This window comes from Mustela nivalis, assembly GCF_964662115.1.
Source record: "Mustela nivalis genome assembly, chromosome: 2".
Taxonomy (NCBI): Eukaryota; Metazoa; Chordata; class Mammalia; order Carnivora; family Mustelidae; genus Mustela; species Mustela nivalis.
In genome coordinates this window covers 177,529,579-177,550,068 of record NC_139021.1, presented here as the reverse complement: position 1 = coordinate 177,550,068, position 20,490 = coordinate 177,529,579, and the positions used below count along the sequence as shown (strand labels likewise).

At 49.2% G+C, this 20,490-nt stretch overlaps 1 long non-coding RNA gene across 1 annotated transcript; it reads left to right on the top strand.

Annotated features, from left to right (window-relative positions):
* The first annotated feature begins 17,049 nt into the window (after positions 1-17,049).
* LOC309860423 lies at positions 17,050-19,988 on the top strand. Its single transcript, XR_014309360.1, has 2 exons — positions 17,050-17,722; positions 19,656-19,988. It is a non-coding gene; the product is annotated as an uncharacterized lncRNA (long non-coding RNA).
* The last annotated feature ends 502 nt before the right edge of the window (positions 19,989-20,490 follow it).

The window sequence follows — 20,490 nt, the reverse complement described above, 5'->3', positions numbered from 1 at the left end:
AAATAATTGTTCAAAAATGCACACTTTTGTGGCATTTGGTATATTCACAGTGCCCAAGGCTTCGCAGCCACGAATGGGCTGTCTGTCGCTATGGACTTGCCTGTTCTGGGCACACTCAGTGAACCCAGAGGAAACTGTAGAGAGAGCTCGGGGGACAGGGGGGACAGCCCAGGGGAAAGGAGTCAGCAGACCACGCGCTGCGAACCCTGCCTCGCGGTCACTGGCAGCCTCGCGGAGAACTTTCCTTGCTGGGTTGCGTGTCCCACTCCATGCACATGAGGTGTAGGCCCCAGTCTCCTCCTGCCTTGCACACACCAAGCTCCAATCTGCTCCTTTCTGTTACTAGCTGCTCCAGGCCTAGTGTCCACCTTGGGGTTCCCAGCTTGTTTTTCCCTCCACCTGCCACAGGGAACTTTGGGATGTTCATTAGAACCTTCCCCAGGTTCCGACCTCCAAACTCCAGTGGGAGCCACCTGTGGGGCCAGAGGTTCATGAATGAGGACTCATGGGGCAATTACATGAGTTCATTACACACATTTTCTGGCTTCTAAATTTTCAGCAACTCGCTGTGAACACGGTGATCATCAGCATTATTATAATTGAGTACAGCGGAAAAAGCAGTACAAAAATGTGGCTGCTTGGCCCGGCTGCTGGCCGAATTCCCCATTTCCCTGCACGTCTGAGCTGGGAACCGTGGACCGGTCTTCCAGGGAGCTGAGCATCACCGCCTGTGGCTATCAGGAACCAGCGTTCCCTGCCACCTGCCACCCCGTACACAAAGAGAAGCTGGACTCAGCATCCAGGGTGTAGTCCATATTTAACAGGATCCAACGCAGAGACAGCACTTCCTCCTCACCGCTCTCCCCACATCCTGTTTCCAAGTGGCTTTGAGGATAGAGCCAGCTTCGCAAAGGATACCACACAACGATACCAGCAATCAGGAGCTGATTGCTACCTTGGATGCTTTGGCTGAATTGCAACAAGTTTCATAAATGAGCGTTTCTTGAACTTTCGTGTGCTTACCGACCCCCTGCGACCTGCCCAAAACATCAGCAGCGGGCTAGAGCCTGAGATTCTGCATTTCTAACAGTCTCCCATGGGAGCTGGCCTGCTGGTCCCTGGACCACCCCCGGGGGAGAAGGGTCTACACGCTTCATGCCCTTGCCTGGGCTGCGTGTGTGAGGCTCAGCTGTCACGGGAGCTTTTGGAAACCCCCTAACAGGGCTTGTCTGTGGCTCGTGAGCTATGACAGTGGTATTCCTGAATGACATCAGGAGAGGGAGTCCGACAGCTGTGACCAGCCGGGATGCAGGAGGAGCCGTGGTCTGTCATGTTAATGGCCCGTGACCTGGAGCAGAACTGTGGTCTATTCCGTCTGCTGGTTTGAACCTCCAGGCATCTCTCTTGTCCATGGCCACTGCTCAGCTGCAGGGGTGCTCAGTCCGTGGGCCTGGGGCTGGGGTGGGGGGGGCGCCAGGGGGCACATGGGAAGGGCGGGGGTTCGGGCCTCTTCCCCTGCCATGGTTTCTGGTCTCAGTCAAATGTCAACTGTTAGTGTGATTCTGGGTGTCACCTTCTTGCCACATGGGCTGCACCAGGCTGCAGAGGCAGGGATGGGGACTAACTCGCCTCCTGGGGTCACCCAGGCCAGACCCTGAACCACCTGGTCCCCCAGCTACTCCAGCATCTGCTGGAGAAGCGGTCACATTGCCGAGACCGTGGAGTACACAAAGGCATCTGGAAGATTCCACAACCAGAAAAGAATGCCCACTCTAATCCTGAGAGGATGCAGGACATGAGCACCCCACTTCCCGCCGGGCTCCCGTGCCCACTCGGGCTCCCTGTCACTCCACCCCTTGGTACAATCCGTGACCACCAGGCCTTGGGACAGTGTTTTTCTCATAATGTATGGGGCAAGGGTTTCCTCCAGGAAATGGGGTAGAGAGCCAGAAATCATACCTTTCGTTCTTTCCTTTTCTATCTAGGGGAATGAGAATGTTCTTGGAAAAGGAGACCAGTGTGCACCCCCTTTGGGTGCCATAAATTTCAGACACACCTTGCAGGGAGCAATGGGACTGAGCCTCGGCTGGGCAAGTGGGCGGGAAAGAACAGTTTGAAGCAACTTTATTTTCGTTTTTTTTTTTAAGATTTTATTTATTTATTTGACAGACAGAGATCACAAGTAGGCAGAGAGGCAGGCAGAGAGAGAGGAAGAAGCAGGCTCCCCGCTGAGCAGAGAGCCCGATGCAAGGCTCGATCCCAGGACCCTGAGATCATGACCCGAGCCGAAGGCAGAGGCTTTAACCCACTGAGCCACCCAGGTGCCCCTTGAAGCAACTTTAAATGCTCCTCTTCTTCAGATCAGGGCAGAGAGGCCAAGGGATGCTTGGGCAGCTGGGAATGTGGGGATGGGGGAGGGGCAGAGCAGACCTGCTAGGACGTGGTGCTGGTCCCATAGGTGCCTCCTGGTTGGTGGGAAATAGAAAAGGAGACACCAGGGTGCCTGGGTGGCTCAGTCGGTTAAGTGTCCACTCTTGATTTTAGCTCATGTCACGATCCCAGGGTCCTGGGATGGAGCCCCAGGTTGGGGTTCCCTGCTCGGCGGGGAGCCTGCTTCTCCCTCTCCCTCTGTTGCTCCCCCAGCTTGTGCTCTTTCTCAAAAAAAAAAAAAAAAAAAAAGGCAGGCAGCAGAGGGAGAAAATGAGGGGTTTCTTCTCAGAGCAACTGGGGGAAAGGTGGAAAGTGAGAGAAGTCTAGAATAGAAAAAACTATTTGTCACCCAGAATCTGCCTTGGAGTAAGTGCTTCACAGGCCCCTCCACTCCGTTAATCCTCAAAGGATCATGCCAGGGAGATGTTTTTATGCCCATCTTACAGATGCAAAAACCAAGGCTCCTTTAAAGGAGGTTGTCATTTACTGTCACCGTGTGGCCCCCAAAGGGTGGAGCCCCAGGCCTGGATCTGGAAGCAGCTGGCCCAGTGCTCCAGGTGATTCCGAGGCCTCTGTAGCCACAGCCATGTGTCTGGGCTGGGGTGGTGGTCGCCGTTCTTCAGAAGGGACACTTTGCATCTAAAAACTGAGACATAGCATCTACGAAAGCTCAGTGGAGAAAAACAGTGCAAGAGAACCTTCTAGAAGTATTCTGTGGATTCTCCAGGCAAAAAAACTTCTGAGCTTGGACCAAGTGCTGGAAGAACTTGACAATTGCATGGAATTAGCGTCTTGAGAGCATGTGTGTTACCTTCTCGTTGACAGCAGGTGGTGAGTCAAGCTCCCACTGGTTTCCAGCAGAATCAAAACAAGCTGACAGTTTTGTATTTGCTCATGTCTCCATACGGTAAGGCCTTTGTCTTTAAAAGATTTTACTGATTTAGGGCTTCCTGAGATGCCTGTCGTGATCTGTTTCTGTGCAGAACCTGAGTGGGTGCATCAGTACTGAATCAGTGGTGGATGTTTATTGAGTGTTTACTACATGCCAGATATTTAAAAACGCACTTTACAAGTAAGTATTGCCTCCTGAGACCTCACTGCAAGCCTGGATGCAGGTACTGTTAGATGAGGACATTGAGGCCCAGGGAGGTTCGGTGACTTTCCCTTGATCACACAGCCAGAGAATTCTGGAACAAAGATAGGAGACCAGACGTGTTTGTTTGTCTTAAAAAACTGTTTACTTTGGGAAATTTCAAAGTAGAGAGAATTGCATAATGAACTGCCATGTTTCTATCACCTACTTTCAACTTTGATCAACATTCTGCCATCTTGGTTGTTTTTTCTTTTCTTTCCCACATTTGCTGCTACTTTCTGCAATATTTTAATCCCGGATATCATATCATTTCACCTATAAATACCTTAGTGAGTTTATGTCACAGATTAGGACTTTCCCTTTTTCATATAGCCATAATAGCATAATTACTCCCCACATTATTCCTTCCTGTCATCTAACACCTGGTCCGTGATCAGTTCTCCCTGATCATGCCCAACATGTCTTTTTGCAGCTAGTATGTTTGAATCAAGATGCAACCACCCAACATCGCACTTGGGTGATATTTTTCATCTCTTTAGAACAGTTTCCCACTCTTCTCCAGGCCATTTCTGGGTAGAATGGTCTAGATTTTGCTGTTTCTGTCGTGGTGGTGTCATTCAACCTGTTCCGTGGGAGTTAGAATGAGGGGTAGGATTCCATTCAGGCTTAATTCCCTGGAAAGAACCCTTCATGGGTCTCGGTCTTCCTCCCTCATAGGTAGGCTGTCTGGGGACCCCCTTTTTAAGGATGTGAATTGTTCTGTGGATTCAGGTGGTGTCAGCCTGGTCACTTCACGACCCTGCTCCCCGTCGGTCTTTGCAGCCATCATGAGCACCGTCGAGGTCCCCCCGGGACAGCAAAATGGAGATGTGTCTCCTCCTGCCATCCTGATCCGTATCCATTAGCTGAGCTGCTTCTCTGAAGTTTGCCCACGTCGACCACCTGCTAACTCGCGCAGTTGGACTTGAGAGTTTGTGTTCCGAAACTGGGCTTCTTGAACCTTCATGTGCGCCCAGATCAACTGAGAGTCTTGTTAAGTTGCGGATTCTGGCTCACTAGGACAGGGATGGGACCCGAGATTCTGCATTTTTAATAAGCTCCCAAGTGAATGGACGCCCGGTGCTGCTCAGTGAATCACATTTAAGGAGCAAGGCCAATCAATCATCAGTTTTTGCCCCCCAGTTAAATTTTTCTGGCTGCTTCTTTTCTCTACAGAATTATACTTGGCTTACACAGGGACAAGCTATTCCAATGCTAAACTCTGGCTTCACAACTACCCAAGGCTAGTGGTTTTTACAAGAAGGTTTTTGCAAGAAGCTACCGGCATTGAAGATTGGATCTTCTTGTAGGATTGCCACTCCTCTACCTCCCACAGCGACCCCACCAACACTGACAATTGCAGCCACATCTAAAGGATGTTTCAATTATGGGGGTCTCCGTGAGGTCCCTGAGTCATCAGACAAGTTTTGTGTAGTACATTCTGCTTAAGAAGGTAGGGAGGGGGAGGGCCCGTTTGACTCTTGGTCTTGGCTCAGGTCATGGTCCTCAGGGTCGAGAGATGGAGCTCCGAGTCAGGCTTCATGCAGGGCGTGGAGTCTGCTTGAGATTCTCTCCCCTCCCTCTGACTCTCCCCACTCGAGTGCGTGTGTGTATGTGCGCGCGCATGCACTTGCGCGCTCTCTCTCTCTCTCTAAAATGAAAAAAAGGAAGGGAGGCTGGAATTTCTTGCTGAAGACGGTAGAAGGATATTCATCCTCTAATTCTCAACAAAATGAATTAGTAAATAATGACAATAAAAATAAAACCCCAAAAAGCAGAGAGAGAAAAACAAATAGAAAGAAAGAAAAGAAAAAAGCCCTACCAAAAACAAACAAATGAACAAACAAACAAACCAAAAACCCACAAGTAGTAACCAAGCAAGGAATTACCTTTGTCTGGGAAATTCATGACCTTGGAAAGAAACAGTAAATCCCAATGTAGGGCAGCTCCCGAGTCCTAACCTCACTCTCCAAGAAAAGAAAGAATGTTGGTGAAATTCAGCACTTTTACTAATACTCTTCCATTTAGAGAGAAACAGGATCTCTAGCAGAGAATGCAAGAGGAGGCAGCACTGTGAAAAGATCCGTTGAATGTGCAAGGCCCGAAATGTCCTCTTAAAACCTCAGCCAAGGTTTGCCAGTGTTCAGGAAGCCAAAGCCTGTAGAAGTGAGATGCAGCCTTGGCTGGATGAAGTGGCCCTTGATTCATGACATCTAGTGACAGCCCCAAAGAGAGCAGTGCCCAGGCTTCCACGAGAAGGCTGCTGGCCCAGCTCCCTACCCCATGACCTGCTCCTTCCCCATCTCCTTTCCCCAGATTATAAAAGAATGGAGAGCTAGTAAAATCCCCACCAAGCTGTGACCTACAAGACAATGAACTCTCAATAATGCGAAGATCAAGGAAAATTCTTCTACTGTTTTTTTCTTCTTCATTGTCGTCTTCTTCCTTTTTAAAAAATATTTAATTATTTATTTTAGAAACAGAGAAGGGCTCCCGGGTAGCTCAGTGGGTTGGGGCCTCTGCTTTCAGCTCAGGTCATGATCCCAGGGTCCTGGGATCGAGCCCCACATTGGGCTCTCTGCCTGTCAGGGAGCCTGCTTCCTCCTCTCTCTCTCTCTCTCTCTGACTGACTCTCTGCCTACTTGTGATCTCTGTCAAATAAATGGAGAAAATCTTAAAAAAAAAAAATAGAGAGAGAGTGCACACGCTGGGAAGGGGCAGGGGAGAGAGAGAGAGAGGGGCAGCAGACTCCTCACTGAGTGGGGAGCCTGAGGCAAGGGGGGGCTCGATCCCACAATCCTGAGACCATGACCTGAGCTGAAACCAAGAGTCCAACATTCAACCCACTAAGCCACCCAGGTTTCCCTAAAAATTCCTCCACTATTTTAGAGCAAATAGGTGCATAAATGGGCGCCCTCATTCAACTTGAATAAGAAAGACCCGGGATGACAACCCCACAAATACGTCATAGCAACGACAACGTAGGAAAGACAGAGAACCCAGCTGGCAAAAAACCAAATGGACGAGGAGCGGGCCACAGATGAACACGTATTCCAGGAACTACCTGTGGACATGCTGGGTAACAGAATCACTTAGTAATACTGTGAATCCAGTAACACAAGACCTCAAAGGCTAAATGATATAAAATAATTAAATGTGATTTTAAAAGATCTCAGAACAAAAGAAACACACCGAGAAGTTTTTTAAAAAAGAAAAAAAAAAAAAGCCGTATTGATGATATCGCTAATACACTGGAATTCAGGAATAATAGAGATGCTACTGAAAAATCGGATTATGGACAAGGAAGACTTGCTGGAATTGTTCCTGGTATATACTCAGGAAGAGGCAAAGACGAGAGCAGGCTAGAACACCTGCAAGCCACAGAGGACAAAGAGGGCCCGACGTGGTCACGAGCGCTCAGAGTGAGGGACCCGACAAGTGAAAGAGAAGATAGAGAAATTCTCGGAAAGAAAGTACAAACCGTAGAACAAAAGGGCATCGGGAAGAAAATAGCACGCACACACTGACGTTCAGCTGTATCCTGGTGAAGATATTGAACTTGGAGGGTACACAAAGGCTTCTCAGACATTCACAAGAAGCCAACGAGGGGAAAAAGTCAGGTTTCACAGACTCAGTAAGAGAAGACAATAAAGCAATGTCTTGAGTGTTCGGAAGGAAGGAAAGCCAAATCCAAAAATATTAAACCGATGCAAGCTGTCACTCAAGCCAAAGAGCAGCATGGAGACACCCGAGCAGAGCCCGTGCAGGACCTCCAGCTCCTGCCTGCTCCTCTGCAAGGAGCCCCTCCAGCCGAAAACACGAATTCAAGTAAAGAACTTGGAAGTGTCGTGCATGCAACACAAACTAGGAGGGGGCTGGAAATGACTCCAAATTCGTGGTCTCTTTTTTTTTAAGAATAAAAAATCAAGGGGCGCCTGAGTGGCTCAGTTGGTTAAGTGTCTGCCTTCGGCTCAGGTCATATTAATATATCACAATCAGATCATTTAATATCCTATATTATATATAGCATTATAATATATAATATAGCATAAATAGCATCTTAAATATATTATATTAATATATCATAGATCATATATCATACATTACATATGATATATATATAGCAGTATTATATATGTAATACTATAAAATTATTTCTTATCCTTCTGTCTATCCTTACAGAACTTTAGAATGATGTTCACCAAATATTAATGCTGTGATTTCTGGGTGGTTTGATGTGTATCTTTGAAACTTTTATGTTGACTAAACTCTTTCTATAAAGCACACGTGTGACAATTTTCAATGAAATACAGGTATTTAAAAAAAAACTTGTATGAATGCTCTAGTTAATTGGAAATTGGGGAATTATTCCCTTTCTCTTATTTATTTTGCTGCTCATTCATTGTTAACGATGCTGAATGTTTTCCCATATCTTTGTTAGCTCAGGAAGACATTAATCCTCATTGAAATGTTCAATGTTAGATAATATTCCACTTATACGCCTGGATATATAAATGTGTTCTTTCGACTTTTGCAATCTCTAACACATTTCTTCTTTACTGTACATATTATTCCTGGCCTTGTTTATGTTCATGTCTTAATTATTAAAATAATATCTTTTTCTTCATAAAAATACATGATCATTGCAGAAAAATCAAATAATATAAATACAGAGACGGGAGAAGTCACACAATCCCACCTATTCAGAAACAACATCCATTAACACCTTGGAGTACAGATTTCCAGATGCTTTTCTGTATAAATACCAGTTGGGATTTTTTTTTTTAAACAAAAACATCACAATTCCACACTGTTTTGCAATATGCTTTTCTTCACTTAATTTACTGTGAGCATCTTTCCATATCATTAAACTGTCCTGTTTTATTATTTGGCTCCTTATTTTTGGTTAATTCACTCTTGGCTCTTTCGATGGTTTCCTGCCTTTTGCTATTTTAATCCACAACTGCATGGAGGTGTTTTATAAATAGATTTTTGTGCACACCCATGTATCTTTCCATGTACAGTTGCTGGGACAAAAACTAGACACATTTTTAAAAGATGTTTGACATATGTCAAAAACTGTCATCCAGGAAGGCTGACCAAATTTCAGTCCCAAGGGAAGTACACGGGTGCTTTTGTCCCGACAACTTGCTAAAAGGGCATCCTGTTGGTTTCTTAAACTTCCTTACAGGTGAAAAATTGTGCCTGAAAGTTGCTTTAACATGAAATACTTTGATTAGGGGGAAGGTTGATTTTTTAAAATTCTTATCTGTCATTTCTTTTTCTTCTCGAAGAAATGCATCTTCATGTTTTCTGTCATTGGACAAAAATGGGCATCTATTTCTTCTTGTTTTGGAATAGTTGCTTATGTCATAAGGACGTAAGTAACCCTTTATTATATATTTTATAACTCTTTTTCATGGTTTGACATTTAATTTTTATTCTGATCTTTGTGCTGAAGTTTTGTTTATTTCTGTCGCAAAGTTATCAAAATTCTCCTTAACAACACTAGAGGAGCGTATAGCGTAACATACAGAGTTTCCATTTAGCCTCAACGAGAGAAGAAATGCTCAAGCCCTTGACCTTGCAAATGGATTCTCCAGCGCTGCTCTTTCTCCCCAGGTTTCTTTTCCTTCTCCCCTCCACCAAATATTTTATTTATTTATTTGAGAGAGAGAGAGCACAAGCAGGGGGAGAGGGGGAGGGAGAAGCAGACTCCTTACTGTGCTGAGAGCCCAACGTGGGGCTCGATCCCAGGACCCTGGCATCATGAACCTGAGCCAAAGGCAGACGCTTAACCGCCATCCAGGCGTCCCTCTGCTGAGGGTTCCGATCACCCTAGTTCTACCGCAGTTGGCTTTCATTTGTCCCCAGGATGTTGGTGACCTGCCACAGTCCATTTCTCTTTTCTGGGGCACCTGCTACTCACCAGGTCGTGGATGAGAAGATGTGTTTGACAAGGCCGGTGCCTGCACTTTAAGCCGGGCTGGTGGAGCTGCCCCAGGCACCGAAGCAGTCCCCCTGCTTAGCCAGCCCTTCCCCCGGGGGGGGGGGCGGAGGGGGCCTGCTGACATTGCTACATGCAGGGTGTGGAGGTTTGGGCCCCAAGGGGATGTGGTTCTGGGCTGGACCCCCTTCCTGGGACCCTGGAAGGGGGCAGGGCGAGGCTCCTCCAGTCTTGGGGAACATGGGGCGTCCGTAGACAGCCTGGCCACTGACAGGTCTGGGGAAACAGGGTTGTGGGGAGCAAAGTCAGGGTCTGGAAACCAGGGGTGGTCAGAGTGCAGCAGCTGCGAGAAAGGGGCTCTGAAGACCTCAATACCCACAGGCTTTAACGTTTCTTGACTTATGAGCCCCGTGCCCTAGGCTTCAGGCAATCTCCCCGGCTCCCATACATATTCCCCCACCTACTGTGTGGCACGCTTTGCTCTGGGCTAGGTGTTATCTGCCTCCTGGATTGTACCTCCCTGAGGTCCTGTGTCTGCACCCCCTCGAGCGCCCAATACAGAGCTTGGCCGGCACAAGTCTCCCTGCAGAATGGATACCTCATGGGGATGGGTGACCGGCCATGCACCGATTCAGCTGTCAAAACAGAAAGCTTCTCCTCCTCCTCCTCATGATGGAAGCGTTGGTGGCGGTGATACTTAATGAAGCATTTGTTTCCCCAAAGTTGGCGGCAGGCATCGTGCACCAAAGAAATAGGGTTTTCCCAGCCATTCACTTTTGTCTCAAAGACGAGTTTTGCTGTAAACAAGGTTTCTTTGTTACAAAGTATGAAAAACGGATCCAAAGTCGCATTTCTCTGTGGGCTTCCTGAGGACCGAGCTCCAGTCGGGCGCTCACCGCAGGACTTCCTGATCGGTTTCCACAGGAGCAGCCAAGGCCATGGACACAAGGGATGCAACCGTCCGAAGACATGGGAAGCGGGAAAGCCTGTGTCCTGCTCGAGTGGACGCCTGGGGGACACTTTACTCCAAGGATCCAGCCTACAACGTCACAGGGGGAAGGTGGCCCCAAAACCACAGAAGCCAAGCCAAGACCCTGAGAAGAAGCACCATCCAAAAGAAGCACCATGCAAAAGGAAGTGGTGGGACCATCAGAGAGACAACGGCAGAAGATAGCGAGGCTTCTGCTCCTTGCCCGTGGCCTGTTTCCAGCTTTGGGAAGGGAATGGTTGAACAGGAACCTGAACTATTCATTTTCTCGCACATAAGCTCTGCTCGCCCTTCTCGCCAGCTCTGACCTAGAAGTGTGGGGTGTCAGAATATATTCACACCCCAACTCAGACAACCGCGGGGTTCTGAGTCGCTGCACAGGCGTGGTGGGGGGCGGGCTTCCACCCTGCAGGTGCCCGCCCCCCAGCTTCCCTCTCTGGGGTCCCCCAGCAGCAACATCCTAAACAAAAACCCACTGGTGAAGGTTCTGGCTGGTGCAGGAGAAGAAAGGCAGACGGGTGGGTTTGCTGAGAGCCCAGAGCCATAAACCCAAGGTCCCCTCCACCGCCAGAAAGAACAGAGGAGTGCTTGTTATTCTTTAAAATGTGTCTTTCTAAGCATCTGGCAAAGGCACCACATATAAATAAAGTACGTTCCGGCGAAGGGAGGGTTTGAGTGATACAGCTGACGGTTCACCTTCTGTCTCGCGTGTTTGACTTGAACCACAGTGGGAAGGGTGAGTGTGTACTTGACATTTCTTCTTGAGCGTCTAATGTGTTGCCAACCTGTCTCCAGAATGGGACGCTCGTGGAAACCTCTGTGTGTCCACCAGCAACAACGCAGCTTCTGAGTTGCCCAGCGTGGAACCACTTTCGGCAAAAACCCTCAGAGATCCCAATTTTATTTCTTTGTTCCCAACCACACGGGGGTGTAGATTCCCAGCATCCTATTTGAGTTAGGTTACTTTGTCGCTGTGTTTCCACGGGCAGGTCGCTTGGCCTCTCTGTGCCCTAGTTTTAACATTTGCACAGAGCAGAGTGTCAGATTTAACATTTGTGCGAGCCATCTTTAGGCGACAGTTCAGCAAACGGTGGCCCCTGGGTCAAATCTAGCTTTTGTATGGCTGGAGAGATAAAAAAGGTTTTTACATCTTTAGATCATTGAAAAACATCAAAAGGAGAATATTTTGTGCAATGCCACAATTACATGAAATTCACACCATGCTAAGTGAAATAAACCAGAAAGGAAAGGATAAAATACTGATACTGCTTATATGAGGTAAGTTCAAGTTCACAGGGACAGAAAGTAGAATGGTGGGTGCTGGGGGAGGGGAAGAGGGTTGGGGAGAGGAATGGGGAGTTAGTGTTTGGTTTGTACGGAGTTTCAGTTTGGGAAGACGAAAAAGTTCCAGAGATGGGTGGTGGCGGTGTGGTCACTGCCCACTGACCCGTACACTCCAAAATGGTTAACGTGGTCAATTTATGTTACGTGTGCTTTATTACAATAAAACAATGACGTGGGGGGGCGCCTGGGTGGCTCAGTGGGTTAAGCCACTGCCTTCAGCTCAGGTCATGATCTCAGGGTCCTGGGATCGAGTCCTGCATCGGGCTCTCTGCTCAGCAGGGAGCCTGCTTCCCTCTCTCTCTCTGCCTGCCTCTCCAACTACTTGTGATTTCTCTCTGTCAGATGAATAAATAAAATCTTAAAAAAAAATAAAACAATAAAACAATGACGTGGGGCACCTGGGTGGCTCAGTTGCTGAGCGTCTGCCTTTGGCTCAGGTCATGACCCCAGGGTTCTGGGATCGAGCCCTGCATCGGGCTCCCTGCTTGGCGGGAGGCCTGCTTTTCCTTCTCCCATTCCCCCTGCTTGTGCTCCCTCGCTGACTCTGTCTCTCTCTGTCAAATAAGTAAATTTTTAAAAAAAGAAAAGAAAAGAAAAACAATGACGTGAAATTCAAATTTCAGCTTCCATAGGTCAAGTCTGATGGGAATACTGCGCAGCCAGTCACTCACAGATCATTGAAGGCTCCTCGCATTACAACTGTAGACTCCAGTAGTCACAACAGAGACCGTATGGCCCACAAAGCCAACATCATTTCTATCTGGCGTTTTGCAGAGAAGGTTTGCTGAGCCCTCGAGTCGTAAAACACTCCGCTCTTTGCCAGGGGGCACAAGCTGCCATCACAGCACTGAGGCAGACACTGGGACCCCCACGTATTCAGGTGTCTCTGAATTCAAGGCATCCCTCGTGGAGGTGGGGTGGTGGGACAGAAAGACATGGTAACGTGGGGGGCAGTCGTCAAGCTCTGCCACCAGCTATCTGGGTGACTGTGGACAGGTCCTATCCCTCTCTGGGCCACAGTGTACTGAGAGGTGTGGGGGTGCATGCGGACCCCGGAGGGGCAGGTGTATATCTACGACCAGTCAGAGCCTCTTCTGAGCTGCGGGATGTTTGGACTAGGAATGGTACCGCCCCGTGCCTCAGTTACCCCCTCTTCACTGGATTAAAGAGGAAAGTGTGTAGTTTGGGATGGGGAAAAAGTTCTGGACACAGGTGCTGGTGACGGTTGCACAACAATGTGAATGAACTTCATGCCTGTGAACCGCCCACTTAGAACACCTAAGACGATATACTTTATTTGATGGACATTTCATCACGACAATATAAAAAGAGTGGATCGCGCGCAGGGGTTAGCCTTGCACCTGGCATGCAGCAAGCACTTAATAAAGACAAACCATCTATGCGATGAAGGTTTGAAACCAGATGATGGTGAAGAATGATGGTAACACTTGGGATCGGAGGGGTGTGTGCTCTTCGGATCCCAAATTTATTGCCCTCCCGTTAGTTCCTGAAAGCAGACTCTACCTGCTTGGGCCTTCTCCCATGGGGCTTTTGCTCAGTGTCCAGCAGGGACAACTGGGCAGCCGTTAGGATTTTCCTCCCCATTGAAGGGAGCCACCCCCTTAAGGAACATGCTTGCGTTCTTCCTACTCCACGATACCCAGGGGGACAAAACATGACTTCTACCTCCCACGGTCCCACCTGTGCTTCCTTGATGAGACCCAGCAAGTGACTGGCCCTCAGTGGCCCCCATTATGAGCTGAGAACGGGGAATTACCTCGCTTGCTTGCTTCTCGTAAGAAAGCAAATAGTTCTCTTCCGAGATGATTAAGAACATTCCTGCTGCGTAATTAAGTGTCCTAAAACCCACTATGCCAATGCCGTGACTTACTAGTTTTAGCAGGCTTTACCAGCCTCTGCATTGGGTTTCCAAAATAATCGAGTTAGAGTTAAATTAACAAGGAGTGATCAGTTCATTGCTTTGAGAGGCTTGTACCATCACATGGAACGGTCATTTCTAATAGGGCTGGAACAGGCGGGGAGGGCAGGAGAGTTAAATTAAGACTTTTCTTCGAGGTAAAGCTTTATCTCTGGTTTTTAAAACCATCACAGAGAAACGTTCGAGGAGAGAGCCAGCTGAAGCCCAGCAGCCTCTCTGCGTCTTTACCCAGGAAGCCCACATGCCTGGAAGCGGACCCACGAGAAAGGCAGGGGCGGAGCCGAGCGCTTCTCAATTTCAGCAGGCGTGCTACAAATCACAACCTGTGCTTTTGCAAAACGGCAGCTCAAACTTCAGTCTTGAGGTTTGCCACAGTCTGTGACCATCCGTTTAAACAGTCAGGTTGTAACTTAATTCTGTAGATCAGCGTTCCTCAAAAGGAGACGTTTTTAGCTGGGGGGCTCTGCCCAGCCTTTTCCTGGCAGCCTCGCTTGGAAGCCGCGTGTGCCTTTCTGCCTCCTCAGATCTTTAAGGACAAAACTGAATGCTGAGAAACTTTAGTGGATTTAAAAGAAACCCAGTCCCTATGTAGACTCCTGACAGGACCCAGGGCATGCTGGAGATTAAAAACTGTGATGATCACACTGTGTTTGGGCTGTGGGAGGGCGGGTAGAGCGGAACGGGATAGTTTTTTAACCAGGAAAGGCATGTGTAAGTCATAGATCTGAAAGAATTTCTGTAAATGCATTTTTACAAGCAGCATGCTAAATGCACTCGTTTTGGGGGGAAACTTGATGGTAAAGGATTCTCTCCAGATGGTCTTTCTCTCTCTCTCTCTTCATTCTTTTTTCTAAGATTCTATCCATTTATCTTAGAGAGAGATAGAGGAAGTGGGAGGGGAGGGGCTGGGGGAGAAAGACAAGCAGACTCCCCACTAAGTGTGAGCCCAATGAAGTCCCTATCCCAGGACCCTGGGATCATGACCTGAGCCGAATGCAGAGGCTTAACCGACTGAGCCACCCAGGTGCCCCCAGATGGTATTTCCGTTGTTTTTGTTTTGTTTTGTTTTAAGATTTTGTTTATTTATTTGACAGACAGAGATCACAAGTAGGCAGAGAGGCAGTCAGAGGGAGAGGGGGAAGCAGGCTCCCTGCTGAGCAGAGAGCCTGATTCGGGGCTCGATCCCAGGACCCTGGGTTCATGACCTGAGCCGAAGGCAGAGGCTTAACCCACCGAGTCACCCAGGCTTCGCAACAGTGTTGTGCTGACTTGCCCACAATTGCCAGGGGAGGGCAGAGAACTGGGACGATGGGTAGACACGGGGAGGAGGATGTGGGCTAAGAAGAGTCAGGCAGGGTTTGGTGCCATGATTATAGTAGCAGCTTGTAAATGTGTAACAGCTGCTTCCCCGAGAGGGGAAAAAAGCGCCCCGATTTATAGCATTTGCCTATGTCTGTGGTGGAAACACTCCCACCATGGCCATGCTCAAGCTGTCCACGTGACCTCTCCAGACATGCCCTCGGCGGAGGAGCACACCGCGGCTCCCGAGAACCCGAGGAGCCAGCTCCATCCCACCTATGGGATAAAGATGATTCTCCAGGATTCAGGAGAGAGATGGCCGTGGGCGCGAGGGAAGGAGCCCTGGCCGAGGAACGTCCCTGGCTGAGACCTAGGCTCAGTCATTTGGGGGTGGGGAGCTGGCACCTGACACTTTTCACTAGAGACAGGACGTGTCGGCAGGGATGCTTGGGGCCCTTCCTGAGAATTTTCATGTCTTGACAGGGGAAATTTGGACCCCGGTCTGTTTGTATTGCATTGTTGGCCATGATACTGACACGGAGAGCAATGACATTCAGCAACCTCTGTGAGAGGCAGCAAGACCACCCTGGGCCAGGCATAGCCTCTCCCTCTGCAGAGCTCAGACTCCAGAAAGAGATATGTAACATTCCAACGATGCCATGATACGGACAGGTAAGGCAGCAAGGTGAAGGAACAGTGACTTCTGACCAAATGTCTGCATCGTACACCTACGATCACAACCAATCCGTGAGCTCAGAAACACACACACCAAACGAAGATGTGAGATGTTCCTGGAACTGCAGCTGACATCAACATGCCAACTCCCCCTTGAGCTCTTAGGAGCCATGTGCTGACATCCCATACTTCAGTGGAAGAGTCTGGGACGCTGCCTGAGCTTACTGCTGTGTGGCCTTAGGCAAGTTTCTTAACTTCTCTGAGGTTCATGGTCAAGCGTTGCAGAGTGGGACCTTGGGTCACAGGGATGGAGACCAGAGTGGCACTCCGTAGTGCTCCTGTTCTTGAGGGCAAGGAGCTTACACCCGCAGCATGACTCTGAACCCGCATTCTGCTAATGGGCAATGTGGCTTCAGGTTACTCTTTACCTCCGCAGGAATCACTAATTTATGTGTTGAATAAATAGGTTGGATCTTATTATCTCTAAGGATCTCTTTACAAAACAGGGACAAGGGGGTGACCACGTGCGTTCACTTACCCGGAACAGTCCTGATTGACACTTGCTGTTCCAGCATAATTATGAAAGTGCCCTATTTGCTACCCAGTGTCCCTGTTTGGCCCGTAGCATATACGGTCACCTTCTACAGCTGACATTTTTCAAGCACTTACTACTTGTCAGATGATGTGCTCTATAAATTTGATTTCATTTAATGATTTCACTTTCATCTCATCATTTAAATGTATGGATTCACAAGCCTGGAGGGTGTAAGGTCATCCAGACTGACAAACATCACTGAGACACGGACCTGGATCCTTCAGTCTCAAGCCAACGTTTCAGTCCCTTCCAGACACCAAGCTTCACTGCCTCAATGTTGTTCAGTCACTCAACAAATATTTATAGAGTGCCTGTTATTCTATTCTAGTCCTGTGGTTCAGAAGAGGGTTCCAGAAATGAGCTCAAAAGGCTGTGCATGTGAAGTTGGTTATTGCTAATAAGGAAAAGCATCATTAATTAGCCTGTGCCTACGGCACACGCTGCGGGCTTTCACGCACATGTGGTGCATACATGCGGTACATCTAGGCTTCAGGGAATCTTGCAGTAAAAAGAGATTTGCCTTTTTCAACTTGATGCTTTGAGGAGGCCAAACTAATGTGAAACATTAGCTTAAGTAATGCTCCAATTAAGTAGGTGTGTTTGGTGCAAGGCGTGTTTCTGCTTGATAATTGTTCTTTATCGTACACAGATGTGGGTCAGATTCCCAGAGATGCCCAACCCTGACGCCAGAGAAAATCGGGGAGACCCATCGGGGGCTTAAAGAGACAGTAGAGCCTTTTCGAGTAGGACTGGTTTTGCGTGATATTTTTGCAAGGCTTCTCTGTGACTCCCAGTTGCTGTCTTTTTCTCTGACCACCGCAGATGCGTTCATCCGGCGCTAAACCATACAACCGCACGCCCAGGCTGACTCTCAGCTGCTTCCTTCACATCGCCAACTAGGATCCCCATCGGTCTGCTTCAAGGCTGGGTAAACTCCAGGCTTCTAGATCTGACTTCTCATCATACGAATGTCCGTTTCCTCTGGTCGCACCATACACTGCAAGGAAAGCAGGGCTGCCCTGTTAGTATGGTCCACAGGCGGGCCTCCAGGGCCAGGAGGTTCAGTGCTTGCTAGCAAGGTCGCTGGGGCTCGAGTGTCATCCCGCCCAACCTGCTGCTCTGTCTGCAGCACCCAGGGCGCCTGAGGACCGCGTACAGCCCTCAGAGACTCGGTAATGAAAAGACGCAGGTCCAAGCAGAGTGAAATGGCTGGGTGCTGAGATGTGTGTTGGGGGCGGGGGGCTGCTATGGGCAAGCCACTCGGCCAGGGTCTGCAGCGTGTCCCGTGGTCTGTAGTCCTTGGACCAGCAGCATCGGTGTCATCTGGAAGCAGGTGCGACAGGCAGCGTCTCAAGCCCCAGCCCAGAACTACGGTATGAGACTGCATATTTTGGTAGGATCCACAGGTGGTGCTTCGTGGGCAAACTGAAGTTGGAGACCCTCTTTAGACAGTGGCTGCCCACCTGCAGGAGGGTGGGCTCCAGACCACAAGGACGAGACCCCTCGGGCACTCTTGACCTCCAGCCTTTATTTCCTTGTTCCCTCTTAGTGTGATCTGTAATTGTCTTGTTTATTTATTTACTGGGCTATTGTCTGTCCCTTCCAGAATATAAGTTTTATTGAGGGGGGCAGCAAAGACCTCGTCTTATTCCATGCTGAATTCCTGGTGCCTCAGCCAGAGCTCTGCACAAGGCAGGTGTGCAAAAATACATTAGAAGGTTGGTTGGTTGGTTGGTTCGTTGGATGAGAATGAATAGATATGGGGGGGTAAGGAAGGAGAGAGGTGCGTTGGCAGACAAGTGGCCGTCCTTTTCTCAAATCTCCTAACGGCCCCTCTTGTTGCTTGTGAACTGTTTGTCCCTCTTTGTCACAAAGCTGCCCTTAGTAGAAATGGGTGACATTTATAGATTGACTCTAAGAGATACAGAGTTGTCAGTGGGATCCTTTAATGACCTAGCACAGGGGTTGTCCCGTTTATTTTAGCAGGGAAACTCCTTCGAACGTGAAGTCTGATTGCAGAAACCAGACTTAGATGACGTACATAGCCAGCAGCAAAGGGATTCCAGATCCGGGGACCCTGGCATGTCCAGCCGAGGCCTCCCAGGTGCCCTGCACGGGGGCGGGCCTGGGCGCCTCCTCACTTCCATCGCTCTTGTTCTGGCCCTGACCACCTTCAGAATGAACACAGAGCGCCCCTGTTTCTCCTCTTCCACGACGGGGCTTGGTGGTCAGCAGAGTGGTGGACAGCGGAAGGTGCTGCTCAGCCCAGGACAATGGGGGCCGCGGCCGGGACCTCCCTGGAGCCACAACCTTCCCAGGCCTGCACAGCGTGGGCCTTTCCCCTGCTAGACAGGTAACAGCACACAGGTGCCCAGACAGCAGTGTGGTTGGTGACCAGCCTCTGGCCCCAGGGGAAGCTCCTCACCCCCCCCCCTCGCTGCCCGTTGCTCCCCTGTTGGTCAGTGGAAGAGCATGGCTCACCAGCCCTTTCCAACCATGTTTGCAGAGAGAAAAACAAAGCCAGAGAAGGGCAGTGTCTGCATCTGGCCTTCAGTGACCAAGCTGTGATGAGAACTACCGTCCCTGGGACAGTCCCAGTCCGTCCCCCGCTCCCCAGGCTGGGCCTGTCTTTTGGAAAGAAAGAAGGAAAGGAAGGAAGGAAGGAAGAAAGGGAAGAGGAGGAGGAAGGAAGGGGAGGGAAAGCCGGAGGGAGGAAAGCAGGGAATTCTGGGAGCAGACGGCTTGTGTTCCCACCTCCCTGCCCCGGCCCTAAATTCAGGGCCCAAATGTGACGCGATCTGGAGGTGGGGTTTTGGAAGGGAGTTAGGTCATGAGGGTGGAGTCTTTGTGAAGGGGATTCACGCCCATTGAGGCCCGAGAGCTCCCTTCTGCCTCCACCCCTTGAGGACCCAGCTGGAAGATGGTCATTCAGGAACCAGAAGGCGAGCTCTCCCCAGACCTCCAATCTTCCAGCACCTTGATCTTGGCCTTCCCAGCCTCTGGATCCGTGAGAAATCACTATTTGATGTTTAAGGACCCGGTCTAGGTGTCTGTGTTGTAGCAGCCCCAACAGACTCAGACACTGAGTCACCAGAATGATGGGCTGCAGGGCTGAGTGGTGGGGGAGGGGCTGTTCGTCTCCATGGTCAAGTGTCCATTTCCTGGTGTGAACTTCAGACCAGTCTCTGTACGGTATTTGGTGGCCGGGTCATGGCATCACATGCAGGACTCTGCCCGTCGAAACTCGGCAGCAGACACCATTAATTCTCAAATCATTGGTTCATAATGTATTACTTTTTCAAACAGGACCTGGGCTGAGAGCTGCAGAACCCAATCTGTGCGGGCTCTGAACGGAGACGCAGGACCGACGACATGATTCGCATTCGCAGTGAGAAGTGGTTCTACCGCGTTCTTCCGACTTGTGATGACTTATGGAACACCTGGGCTCCCACCTGACCGCAAGCTCCAGGACGACGGGCTCGAGCCGCCCAGCTACTCAGTAAACGGTGACTGAATGACTGAATGTACAAATTAGAGTCATAGAAGTTGTCTGGAGTTTCTTGTTATTCATTGTGTGGCTGTCCATGCGTTTTATCAAATGTTCCAATTACCTCCCAGATACGTCTTGATGTGGAGACCAAACATTTTTTTTTGTTGTTTCATTTTGCTGGATTTTAAATTGGTTTTGGGAACACCTCCAAAAGTAGGAGAATGTGCTGAGACAGCTGACCGGCGACACCATTAGTCACTGCGGAGAGCGAGGACACAGGCGTGCAATGACTGTCCCCACACCCCTGGGCTGCAGTCCGCAGCTCTGTCTTTACGCTCTCTGGAATTGCCTTGTGGATGAGAAATCGCTTTCTGGAAACCTAGTGTGGTTTCCGCATTACGGTTTGGGAGTCCTTTAAATCTATTTCTGCTACCCACACCCGTCCCCCACCGCTTTTCCCAGGAAAGGATTGGATTGGCCTTCTAGGTGTGGGGTGGGGGGGTCCTCGAGGGCCCAATTCAGAGATCACCGCCAAGCTATAGTAGTATCTGTAGTCTGTGTGTGTGAAATCAGGCAGGGATAAGAGTAAGGAGGTTAAAAAAAACCCCAAGACAAACAAGTGTGTGTCTCTTTCCCGACTGTTCTCGATGT